This window comes from Hibiscus syriacus, unplaced genomic scaffold, assembly GCF_006381635.1.
Source record: "Hibiscus syriacus cultivar Baekdansim isolate YM2019G1 unplaced genomic scaffold, ASM638163v2 tig00005406_pilon, whole genome shotgun sequence".
Lineage (NCBI taxonomy): Eukaryota > Viridiplantae > Streptophyta > Magnoliopsida > Malvales > Malvaceae > Hibiscus > Hibiscus syriacus.
In genome coordinates, this window is record NW_024062056.1 from 1,649,775 (window position 1) to 1,662,229 (window position 12,455).

Genomic DNA, 12,455 nt, shown 5'->3' on the forward strand with positions numbered 1-12,455 from the left:
TATTGAAAAGATTTAAGAATTTGAGGATTTATTTAAAATAAGACAAAAGAATGAGAAAATAATTTGGAATAATATTTTAGACTAAATTGCAACAATAGATGAATAAAGAAGGCATTTTGGTCCTTTAAAGGGAAAAAGAATTTAAAATTCAATTTTAATAAGGCATTAAAGTAAAGGAAAAAGGGGAAAGTAAGTTAACCAAAAGCCATCTATTTTATTCTTCTTTCCCGTGGAAGAGCTATCCTCCACAACCAAAGGTAAGGTTTCATTTGGCTAGTTTTTCCTTTTGTTTTTGGTTGTTTTTTGAATCATGGAGTAATATAGAGGCTTAAGGAAGGGTTAAACAAGATTAAAACTAAGAGATGGATGAAATATTTGAGATTTAGGAAAATGAGTTTTTGAATGATTTATTCAGATATGAGTTTATATTGATGCTTACTAGTATATTTGACTTGTTAGTGAAGTAGATAAGAGATTAGAAGCATTGAATGTGTTTAAAAACATGTTAGAAAAAGTGGTATGATTCTTGGATTGAAGTGTTCTTTAGAGATTGTAGATGTTATAAGTAGCCAAATGAAGGAAAGTTAGTTGGGATTAGTAAAAAAGAGTTTGATAGTGTTGTTGGAGGTAAAAATAAGGGAAATTGACCAAATGTGGGTAAATATCGGGCTGAAAATGAAAAATCTGGGTAAGGATATCAGTACTGGAAGAACAGTACCGATATTATAGGCTTAAATTGGAAGAAATCAGCTGAACAGTATCGATACTGATACAATTAGTATCGATACTTAAGTGGGTATCGATACCATGAGGAAGGTATCAATACCATTGATTTACAGAATGCAGAAATGGTATCGATACTGTAATATAGTATCGGTACCATATTATAGACGTATCGGTACTAAGAGACAAATACTGATACCATAGATTCAGAATATAGAAATGGTATCGATACTGAAGGGGAGTATCGGTACCACATTATAGAAGTATCGATACTATTGAACTAGAAATTTTAAGATGGCCTGAGATTGTTATAGAAAATTTAATAATAGTACTTGTGAGTATTGTTTAAGTATAAATGTTAGGGAATATACTAACATTTGATATTGTACATGTCTTTGATGGATGGTTGAATAGATCGAAATTAAACTCCCGAGTCAAGGAAAATGAAAGGCAAAGTAGCTAAGTAATCAGATTTACATTTTGGATATAATAGCGAGGCAATCCAGGTGAGTGTATTTATTATGTACATATATGTGATGATAGTCATAGATTCATGTTGCTCAATATATGTATGGTGATTACCGAATGACACTATTCGTGAAAACTAAGAAATTCATAATAAGTTTATGAATTTCCGTATGGGCAAAGTGTGTGCAAAACTAAGAAATTCATAATAAGTTTATGAATTTTTGTATGGGCATTGTGTGTGAAAAAACTAAGAAATTCATAATAAGTTTATGAATTTCCGTATGGTCAATGTGTGTGTAAAACTAAGAAATTCATAATAAGTTTATGAATTTCCGTATGGGCACTGTGTGTGCAAAACTAAGAAATTCATAATAAGTTTATGAATTTCCGTATGAGCACTGTGAGTGTAAAACTAAGAAATTCATAATAAGTTTATGAATTTCCGTATTGGTAGTGGGTGTGCAACTTACGTAAATTATAGTAAGTTGAGAAATTACTGTATTGGCGCTACAAGTGTAAGATATAGAGTGTATAATGAAATGAAAGAGTTAATGGATATTAGAATTTTCATGATATACTTGTGGTTAGAATTTTGCTTATGATTATATATGCCTCACTAAGAAATTTCTTAGCGTATGTTAATTTCATGCATAGGTGTTAATACAAGTGGAGTAGAGAGATCATCTAACTTCACAAAGCAAGGGTCGCCTCATCAGTAACTGTATGACATCCATGTCTACTTTTGATTTATTTAGTTGGCATGTAATAGACTTAGTAAAAACGCTCTGAAAAGTGTTTTATTTACTACGATGTAAAAATATGAAATGTTTGAATATTACTTTTTGTTTTACCTACGTAAGTTGAATGAATGTTTTATTGTCACTAAATTAAAATGTTTTATAAAAATAAACGAATTTTTACAGGTATTCAAACAATGAAACGTTTTTAAAATGATGTGACATCTATATCTCGTGTACGAAAAAGTATACGGAAGATGGTTGTTACATAATAGCTTGTCATTGGCTTGGGAATCCAAGAGGACATATATTGAGGAAGCCAAGGAATTGGAAGTTCTTACACTTGATGAGCTCATTGGGTCTCTTCTCACCCATGAGATAATACTCATGAATGAGGAAGAGAAAAACGAGGAGAAGAAGAAAGTTGGGATTGCTCTCAAGTCCACCAAGGAAGAGAGTTATTCTAGTGAGAAAAAAGATGAAGAAGTGACAATGTTTTCCAAAAGATTTAGAAGATTCATGAAGTCCAATAAAGGAAGAAGATTTCAAATAAATGAGGGCTTCAAGAATAAATCTAAGGAGAATGACCCCACCATTTGTTATGAGTGCAAGAAACCATGACATATCAAGTTTGAGTGTCCTTAATTAAAGAAGAAGAGGTCAATCAAGAATGTACAAAAGGCGTATGTAGCTACATGTATTGAAGAAGAATGCTCCCAAGAAGAAGAACAAGAAGTTTCAAACTTGGGTCTTATGCCCATCGAGGGAGAAACTAAAGTAACCTTTAGTTCATCCAATTTAAATTAATATTCTTTTGATGAACAACAAATGAATTGGCCTTAGAACTTGAGATCATGTTTTCAAAGAATAAGAAAAATATTTAAAAAATGAAAAATGAAAGTGATCTCTTACCTAAGACCAATAATGTAACTTACTTTCTAAGGTTCATGATGATCATCAAAGGGAACTTGATGATCTGAAGGCTTCTTTTAACAAGGTTGGGTCAAATTTCTAAATCCAACTACGTTAAAAATAACTTTAGATAATACAAACATAGAGGTCCCCAAAGAACCTCTAATGAGAAAGTTGTTAGAAGCATATGGGTTCACAAAGGACTCATTGCTACTAAGGACAATAATATCCTAGAAAAATGTATTTACTTAAGGGACTAGATTATTGGGAACTAATGGTTATTGATCCAAAAGAATTTGGGTACCAAAAATAAAAAATTAATCTATATTTGTAAGTGGAGGAGCATTGCTACAACGCCCAAAATGTAAGCGCAAATTCATGATACATTGATAGTGGATGTTCAAGACATATGTGTAATACCCTAATTTTGTCCGAACAATTCAAGCTAGTTTCAAGGTGATCAAATAATAATTTGAAGTTGTTTATGAGTTGATATCGAATTATTTAAGTGATATTGGTGGCATGAAAAGAAAATGGTTCATGAATTTTCTACATTTGGTTAACCAAAGCACGAAGAAATTTTTGATGTTTGATTGGGTTAAAATTGATCACTGATTAGATTCGAATAAAAATAAATAAAGCCCAATTATGTTTAAAACCCAGTCCAAATTACAAGGCCAAAATACACCAAATGCCACATTAACCAACCAATTAGCCCATTACCTGAGCCCTATCGATTGAAAGCCCTAATATCAATCATTATAAGCTCATGTCGACCCCAAACTTCATCCCTTGGATCATTTTCAATCAATGCTCAAGATCTTGCACGACTAGGGTTTGTGAAATTCTAACCCCCTTCATGTCTCAGCCGCCAGCAGTGGTCTCGGTCTTTCTTTGCTTCTTCAATCATTATCAGCAACAAGACATGCACAGTGGTCCTGATCCACATGCCTCGCTACCAGAAAATGCCTCATTAGTGGTCCCCTGGTCCCTCTGCCATGGAAAGCCAAACACCCGACAATTTGTGGCAGGAAACGATGCAAAACGATCTCCAGCAGCCTCACACAAGTGGTCACATGCAACAGAAGATGACAAAAACAAAAATGTGAAAGAATTTTCGATTTTAATCATTTTTTATTGTAAATGGGGTTCTATAAAATCCCAACGGCGATTGTAAAAAGGGTCCCCTGGGATCCCAAAAAAAAAAAAACAGGAACCAGAGTATATAACAACCAGAAAAGGGGAAGGAAAATTTCATTTTTTGGGGGAATTTTTTAATCAGGTATTACACCCACATAGAACATTTGTAAAAAGACTGGACCCTCATTTTTACGTGAAGGAAATATAAAGCAAATATGCTTTTTTAGGTATCATCCATCTTTCTTTCGATTTTCAGTGTGCTGTGTATGTGCTTTGGTTTTGAAATAAATAGAAAATAAAGTGAGAGGGTTGGGTTACCTGAGTTGTGCGAACACCGGTGGAGTCTCATCGGCTATGTCTCATAGACGTTTGGGGTTCTATCGTCTGAGATAAGAGGTCGGGTTAGTCTTAGTAAACCAAACCAGTTCGAAACAAAATCGAAAAATTGAAAAAGAAGAGTGTTTGAGCTCCGTTACCTTAGTCAATTGAGTCCTCGCCAGAGTCAAGGTAGTCGTTTGGTCTATCCATCACTTTAGGGGTTTTTGCATATAAGTTTAAAAGGATCTGTTGGGGGCAATCTGGTTACTCTCGGGTTGAGATATAAGGAGATGGTAGAGGAATCGCTGTCGTGAGCTTCGTTGGAGAAGGGTTGTCGAGGCGTCGTTTCATTTTAGGGGGTTCAGACGAGGCTAAATAGGGAGGTTACAGGAGGAAACAATGGTTTTTGGGTCGATTTGGGTAGCCAGTTAAGATCTCCAGTCAGATTTAGGGCTGATTTGATGTGGAGATGGCCATCAGATAGTAGGGGCCTGTGAGACTAGATACATATGAAGCTCTCAGTCGGGGAGAAGGGAGAGTTTGAGAACTCTCAAAAAAGAAATGACTGAGAGAGTGATTAGATTAGTAACCCTAATCAAAATTAGGAATTTGTATAGGTTATTTAGGGGAAATTTTGTTTAAGCCCTTGAACTCTTGTCGCATATTTGTATTTTAGTCATCAAAATTTTAGGGTAAAATTTTTATTTGGTCCCTCAATTTTTAGCGCTTATTTTCATTTTGGTTGTATGTAATGTTATTTTCACATTTATTTCAATAATAACGTATTGATTTTGTAATTTTACACTTTGTAGTTGTTAATAAATTTTAGGTTTATAAAAATGAACAATTAGGCTCTAGTCATTCTAATTTAGGCGTATTTTCATATTCTGGTCCCTGTCATATTTCTAATTATTTTATGATTAATTTTGATTTATGCTAATTTGGTCACCATGCTAACTTGTTTCATTGTATTAAAATTAGGTCCTGTTTCATTGTATTAAAATTTGGTCACCATATTTTCATTTAAATTTTTATGTTTTAATTTAGATCTCTGATTTGCTGTTTTTGTTATAGTTTACTCCTTAGATTAATTATATTATTGACTAACCTTTTTACTAATTAGTTTTTTTCTAAAATTTTATTCATGTTTTAATTAAATTTGTATTTTTGATTTTAGCATATTTAGATTACTTAATCTTTTAGATTTAGTCTTTACATTTAGATTTCTTTTAATTTAGTTTCTTGTTAGGTAGTTGCCTTATTTAATTAGTTGCTTATATTTTGTTTTGCATGTTGATATGTTTACATACGTGCGAGTATACAAATGATTTATTTATGAATCACATGACATCACTTTTGCATGGTATGTATGATCTACTCATAAGCATAACTTGATTTAATTCAAATATTTGGATTAAGGTAATACCCTTTCATTATAAAGTTGTTGTGAAGTGATTGTCTTCACTTATAAGAAAGTTACTTCTGATGATTTTAAAATGAAAGTGTATCCTGTCAAGTGAAATCCTAAAACTTGACCACACCTAAAGTTTAGGAACGATAGAAAAAGAATTGTTCGTTTATTTAAATTCCTCGAGAAAAGATCGTTAGAACTTATAAAAGGTATGATCTCGATGTCTTTAAATAATCAAACATCCTTCTTCTTTTTAAAAAGATTAGAAATTTTTAATATAATTTGTCTACTTTATTCCATCATCTTTCATGCATTCGAATTGGTAACGAATTTTTGAAAGGAACTGAATATTTCTTTATTTCGATTGGAGTATGAATCGATTGACTCAAGGTATGAGAGGTCGTTTCTTCTCGATAGGGAATAATTAGATATTATTATGTTTCATTCTAAAATTCAAAAATATTATTTGAATGGATCTGAAACTAAATTTGAACTTGTAGATTTCATTGAAAATACAATTAATTAATCGATTAGGTACCGATTTAGGGCGTTGTGGGGGTGCTAATCATTCCCCACGCGTAATCGACTCCCGAACTCAATTTTTTAGTACACAGACCTTAAAATGTTATTTTAATAATTTTTAAAATTTAAATATTATTAAAATGATGAAACATTTTGGGTGCCCAATCACACCCTAATCAAAGATCGGTGACGACTCCTCGAACTAATTTTTAATTTTTTTGTAAGAGAGAATCTCAAATTATTCGAGATGAGATTTTTAAAATCACATTCTTTAATTAAAAATTAAATTTGTTTTTTTAATCAAAAAATTATTTCGACAGTTTGGCGACTCCGTTAGGGACCTTTTTTAGAGAGTCAACCCGATAGTCAATTAGTTAATTGTCTTTGCATTGAAAATTATAATTTCGTCTTAATTTAACTTTTGATCCTTTGTGTGGTTTAAATAAATTTTTGTTTGCAATTTGATTAACCACTAAATAGTTGGACTGATTTGTTTACTAATGTTTTCAGATTAAATATGTCTTAAAGGGATTCAAGAAATGTGTTTTTTGTGTTGTGTGATTGTGTGTTTTTTCCGCTTTTCCTCACACATTGTGCACTTAAATTATCATAAAATAAGCTAAAACTCCGCTCCTTCCTATTTAAGTAGGAGTGAGAAACTACTCCCTCGTGTTGTTTTCACCTCCGTATGGGATAGTGGATTGCTCATGGGGCTCACGCCTTATGGTCCTCATGATACTTTTCACCTTCGTATGGACACAAGGAGGTGTGTTCTCTCGAATTGAATCCGAAAGCCTGTGATGGGCCAAGATTGACGGTCTGGCAGCCCAAGGGGGCACCACCAACAACATTTTGAGAACCTTTTACTTTAGAGCCTAACCCAATAAATAGTGAACCTAGAACCCGAACCTAGGAAAAGCCTAACTAAAGCATTAAGAATCCCATTAGGAGAGCCCACAAGGAAAAACTTTCTAAGCATCTTTTAATTTTTTTGGTATAATTTTACTTTCCTAATAAATGTATGAGAATTATAAATCATTCTCTTAGGTTTATTTCCCCCTTGAATAAGCATGTGATCTAAATGACATGGGGGTAGAAAACATGTTTGGGTAGAACTGTTATAAAAATATGTCAGGGTAGATACCATGTTGGGTAGGATCTTTTCTTCTCGTAAATATTTTTTTGATTTTTTGGCTGAGTGGTACTAACAATTTCTTTTGTTTTATCTTATTTTTCTATGTCTTTTGTTTGTATTTGCATTTTCACATCATAACCAAACAAGGTGTTAATTCGCAAGTGATTGACCAAATTAGAAGGTTTTCATATCGACATAAGAGTTTCACAACTAGGTAGTCAAATCCGTAAGGGCAACGACTTACAAACAAAGTTGATCGACGAAAGAAGAGCTCAAAGTTGATTGGAGACTCTTATTAATTGAACAAAGATTGAGACGGTACCAAATAGTTAGATACTAGTTGAGCCAAGAATGAGAAGATCCTTCACGAGATATCAAGGTCGCTTTCCTCTTAGAGAATCCCATAAAAATGGAGGTCTAGAGATCCAACAATCACAGTAGGTGAATTAAAACGAAGATATGAGGATTAACACTTTGAGAATTCCAACAAAGACTATGAAGAAAATATGAAATCATGAAAAAGGCCTAGATCAAGTAAATGAAGAAAATAAAACTCGTCTATCTAGTGTAAGGAGAACTTATGGTCTGATGAAGGTTGTTCTATGGTGGTCGCTTTTAGAATCAACACCTTGTGCATTTGTATTATTGTTTTTCATTAGCATATTAATTAATTTATTTTTATATTATTTCTTTTATAATAATTCTTGTCATTTTGTTATCTTATTTGTACTAAATTGTTTTTATGTTGCTTTTCTTTTTGCTTGCATCCATGATCATGACATAATCAAAAGGTGTTGATTTGTGAATGGTCATGAGAGTAAAAGGTTTTCATGACGGACAAAGGGTTTCATGATCAAGTAGATAATAACATAGCAAGGGAGTGGTATCTTGAGGAAGCTCCAAGAATAGTGGAGAGCTATGCACCCAAAGATCGTATGTCCGACGAAGAGCAAAATGAGATAAGAGTGATGAGAGAGCAAATGTCCAAGATAATGGATAGAATAATTGCTTTGGCCAAAGGAAAATAGACTTCTGCAAAAGAAAAGAAAAAGCTCGATGAAAATAATCTTGCGGTGTCAAATACACAAGGGACTACTTTAAAACAAGTTGATCCTAGCTAATCTGAGAAATCACGAACAATCACCATTCATATCAACAAGATGTCTAGAGATACCAAAGAAACAGTGACAAATGTAAAAGTTCAGAATATGAAAAGAAGCCATGCGATCAGAACTCGTTGGTATTTGAGAGTCTACTCCCAACGTCAAGGGAAATAAACCTGAAGACTCCATTTCAATCCAAGCCGAGAGGCGACTCTCATTTTGATTCTATCCCTATATCATATAAAGAGTTGTATGATAAGATTTTAGAAGCCCGAGAGGTGGCCCTGCATTATGTGAAACCTTGGCAACCTCCATAACTAAATTCGTATGACGCCAATGTTCGTTGTGAATATCATGTCGGAGCTCAAAACATTCAATTGAGAATTGCACCGCCTTCAAGCATCGAGTCCAACATCTTTTAGATCATGGAATATTGGAGTTTGAGATGAAAGGTCGACCTAGTTTGGTAACTAATTGTCCTGTTAAGATGGAGCCAAAAGTGTTCAAAGGTAAGGGTATCAGTGGGGGTATCTAAGAGGAAGAATGTTTGCTAAAATACGAAGTTCAAGTGTTTCGTTTGAGGATTAAAAGTGATAAACTGAATAGAGAGATGGAAGCCATGGGTGATGGTTTTCATAGGATCAATCAAGCCATTAAAAAATGCTAGTATATGAAATGATCCAAAGGAGTGGGCAAAAGGGGTCACTAAACTAAAAAATGATGTTGAACAATGGAGAAACAATTGCAAGGTGCACGAAGGTCAAGCCAAGAAGTTCTCTTATGATTTAAAAATTATAGAAAAAGGCGTAATATAGTCGTTAATGATTTGAGAAGATGTCAAGCCGAAAATCAAATGTTGAATATGTTCATAGACAATATGGAAGCTTTATATCAGTGCCACAAGCGTGAGAATGATGCTGAGCTAGAAACCACTAGAGCCAAGAACAAGAAATTGATGAAGCTTGTAGATGATCATGGAGATCTTGTACTAGAACTTCGTAACCACAAAGACTTTCTTACAAGGAAAAATGGACAATAGTGTCTACAACTCCTAGAGTTGACACAAAATATTGAGGAAAAAGATAAAATCATGAAAGAAACTATTACCCAAGCAAGCAATATGGACCACAAATTGGTTGATTTAGCTGGCTTTGCAAAAGAATTGAAACAAATTGACAACTCAACACCAGGGTATGAGTGGAATTCAACTTGGCTTTTCAGAGAGATAGAGAAGTTAAAAGTTAAAGCTATCCCTTATATGTAAAGTTTGTTGATGTATCAAAACCTTTGTGTTCAATGAAAGTTATTTTAAGATGGTCACTCTGGAATGACACCTTTTGCATACATGCATTTGCATTACAATTGTTTATTTAATCATTTTACATGCTTTAATTATGAAAACATGAAAATAATTTATGGAGGGTTATGTGATAGTGATACCGATATCATTAATTCATACTACTTTTTCATCATCATGAACAAACAAATGGAAATAATGGAGCAATCTCATGAGGAATCACAAGATCAGTTGCAAGAGCTGTTAACTGGGTTATAACAAGATATAAGGAATCAAGCATTGAGTTCTCTACAAGATGTATCGAATCAAATGATCTAGGTGCTGGAAACCAAGGCTGTTGATAAAGAGAAAATAGCTGCTAAAGGATATCAATGTTATCAGACTAATGCATCGAGAAAGATAACCTACCCTGGAGCATCCCACTCAAACCTAGAGAAGAGCCTCATTAATCATAAGCAATTTGAAGATAAATTCAAGTAGTTGAAGGAAGTAATTGGAGCTATAAAAAGTGTTAATGCTTCCCACAATGAACTAGAAGCGAGGGAACTCAACCTATCCCTGATATGGTCATCCCACATGAATTTAAGGTGTATAATTTTGAGAAATATGATGGCAACAATTCTCTACTAATTCATCTGAAAATATTTTATAAAAAGATGGAAGAGTATTTAAATGATGATAATATGCTGATTTATTATAGTATCGCTGGGCCAATTGTAGTATGGTATAACCATTTGAACAGAGAGCAAATCAAGACGTTGGTCGATTTAGGTAATGCCATTTTGGGGCAATATCGATATATTAAAGGCTTACCCCCAAAATGTCAAGATCTTTATAGAATAAGGATGCAAACTACTAAAATCTTTAAAGAATATGCCATAAAATGGAGAGGGGTGGCAGTACAAGTTCAACCTCCCATGTTAGAAGAAGAAATATCATACATGTTTCATAATTCTCTTACAGCTCCTTTTTTTGAGTTAATGCTGAAAAATTCAACAAAGGACTTTGAGGATCTTATGACAGATGGGGAGGTAATTAAAAATGTAGTCAGAAAAGAAAACTTGAAAGCTACTTCCAAAAGGCCAGCTGATCAAAAAACTGAAAGATGACAAGGTTAATGAATGTCACGACCAGAGCCCCTACAACCGTAAAAGAAAAGGAGCAACTAGTTGTTTAAGCCGACCAAAGAGTCTCATGATCAAGAACTACTTTAATAGTGTTCTAAACTTCTATCTCAAATCTGTACTACCATTTGATTAAAGGTCAATTCATCACTCCGAGGCAAATGAAAGTGCCACCAAACCTTTCTTCCCACATCTATGATCAAGATAGTGTATGTGATTTCCACTTAGGGGCATTTGGGCATTCTACGAGGAATTGTAGGCCGTTGTTAAAAGAGATAGAAATGGTTATTGAAAATGGAATGTTGACACAAAATTGGTGGAGTAGTGGATGAGGAACTCGAGTGGGGGCATCAAAGCACAATATTTAGCATCAGATCGAGTCAAGTGCCATTGTATTAAATGAATAACATGGGGCATACTAATTAGGAAGAGATTATTTCATCCATCATGAAGCTTTATTTCACTTGCATTGTCTTGTTTGAGTTTTTTCTTTCTTTCTTTATTTACTTAAATATTTTGTGAAAATGTTTGATGATTGAACTCATGCTACTTTTTAGGGTTATAAGCAATGAAAGCAGTTTTAATCTTGAAGTTCTTTGAGTATCAAATGAATTAAAGATTCTTTTAATTTTTCCAGAGTTATAAATCTTTGGCAAGCGACAAAATTAGACATTTCATACCACGTCCTAAGACAAAAGCACAATTACTCGATTTATTATCTTAAATAATTGATGGTCACTACCAGAACCAAATTTTGACACTACATCTATCTGAGTCACAAAAGTCATTCTCTTACCTCTCTTTGAGGCAATAAAGTCACATCATTGTCTTCTCAGACACAAAATCCTCATTTTTCATGCTAATAAAACCTAAAGGCCTTAAGTGCAAAACTTTATGAAGATAAGCTCAAATAATTGGAGCATGTCAAAGAAAGAAGAATATGAAATAAAAAGAATGATTCAAATAATTCTATCATGTATTAATTAAAATTGTTTTCATGTAAATAAAAGTTATTCCTGAATATTCATCCCCCTGGGCATACCTCTTTTTACAAGACTTCTGTGTATGAAATGATGAATGAATTTCTTTCAATATCCATTCACAAAAGAAGAAAAATATATCCCTTGTTGTCCCCATATGAGCCTGAATTATTTTTCTTCTGATTCAAACCTAACCAAGTATCACCCTCCACAATGGGGGACAAAGGTGCTCATAGGAGTGAAGACCATCAATTCATGTCGTTGTGAAATAAAGTGCGAAATAATAATATACCTCGAGGTGGATCAAATAAAATGCGTTCGAAGACCAAATCCAGTCGAGAAAAACAAAAGAAGCTCTAAATACAAGGAATAAAGAGGGCAAGAAGGTGCTCGAAGACCAAATCAAGTCAACAACAAATAGAGAATAAAAAAAACAAGAAAAAAAGAAGAAATAGAACATATCAAGTACTTCAAGATGAATAACTCATTGAGACTCAAGCCAAAAGGTTGATCAAGTAGAGATGGTTCAAAGATCCAGATTCAACATAAAGAGCGAGAAATGACGAAGATATAAGAAAATGGAGA

At 33.4% G+C, this 12,455-nt stretch overlaps 1 long non-coding RNA gene across 1 annotated transcript; it reads right to left on the minus strand.

The window, feature by feature from the left end:
* Window positions 1–3,961: 3,961 nt before the first annotated feature.
* On the minus strand, window positions 3,962–4,874 carry LOC120199253. The gene is made up of 2 exons (XR_005523441.1): window positions 4,457–4,874; window positions 3,962–4,364 (listed from the first exon to the last, which is right to left on the minus strand). It is a non-coding gene; the product is annotated as an uncharacterized LOC120199253 (long non-coding RNA).
* Between the last annotated feature and the right edge of the window lie 7,581 nt (window positions 4,875–12,455).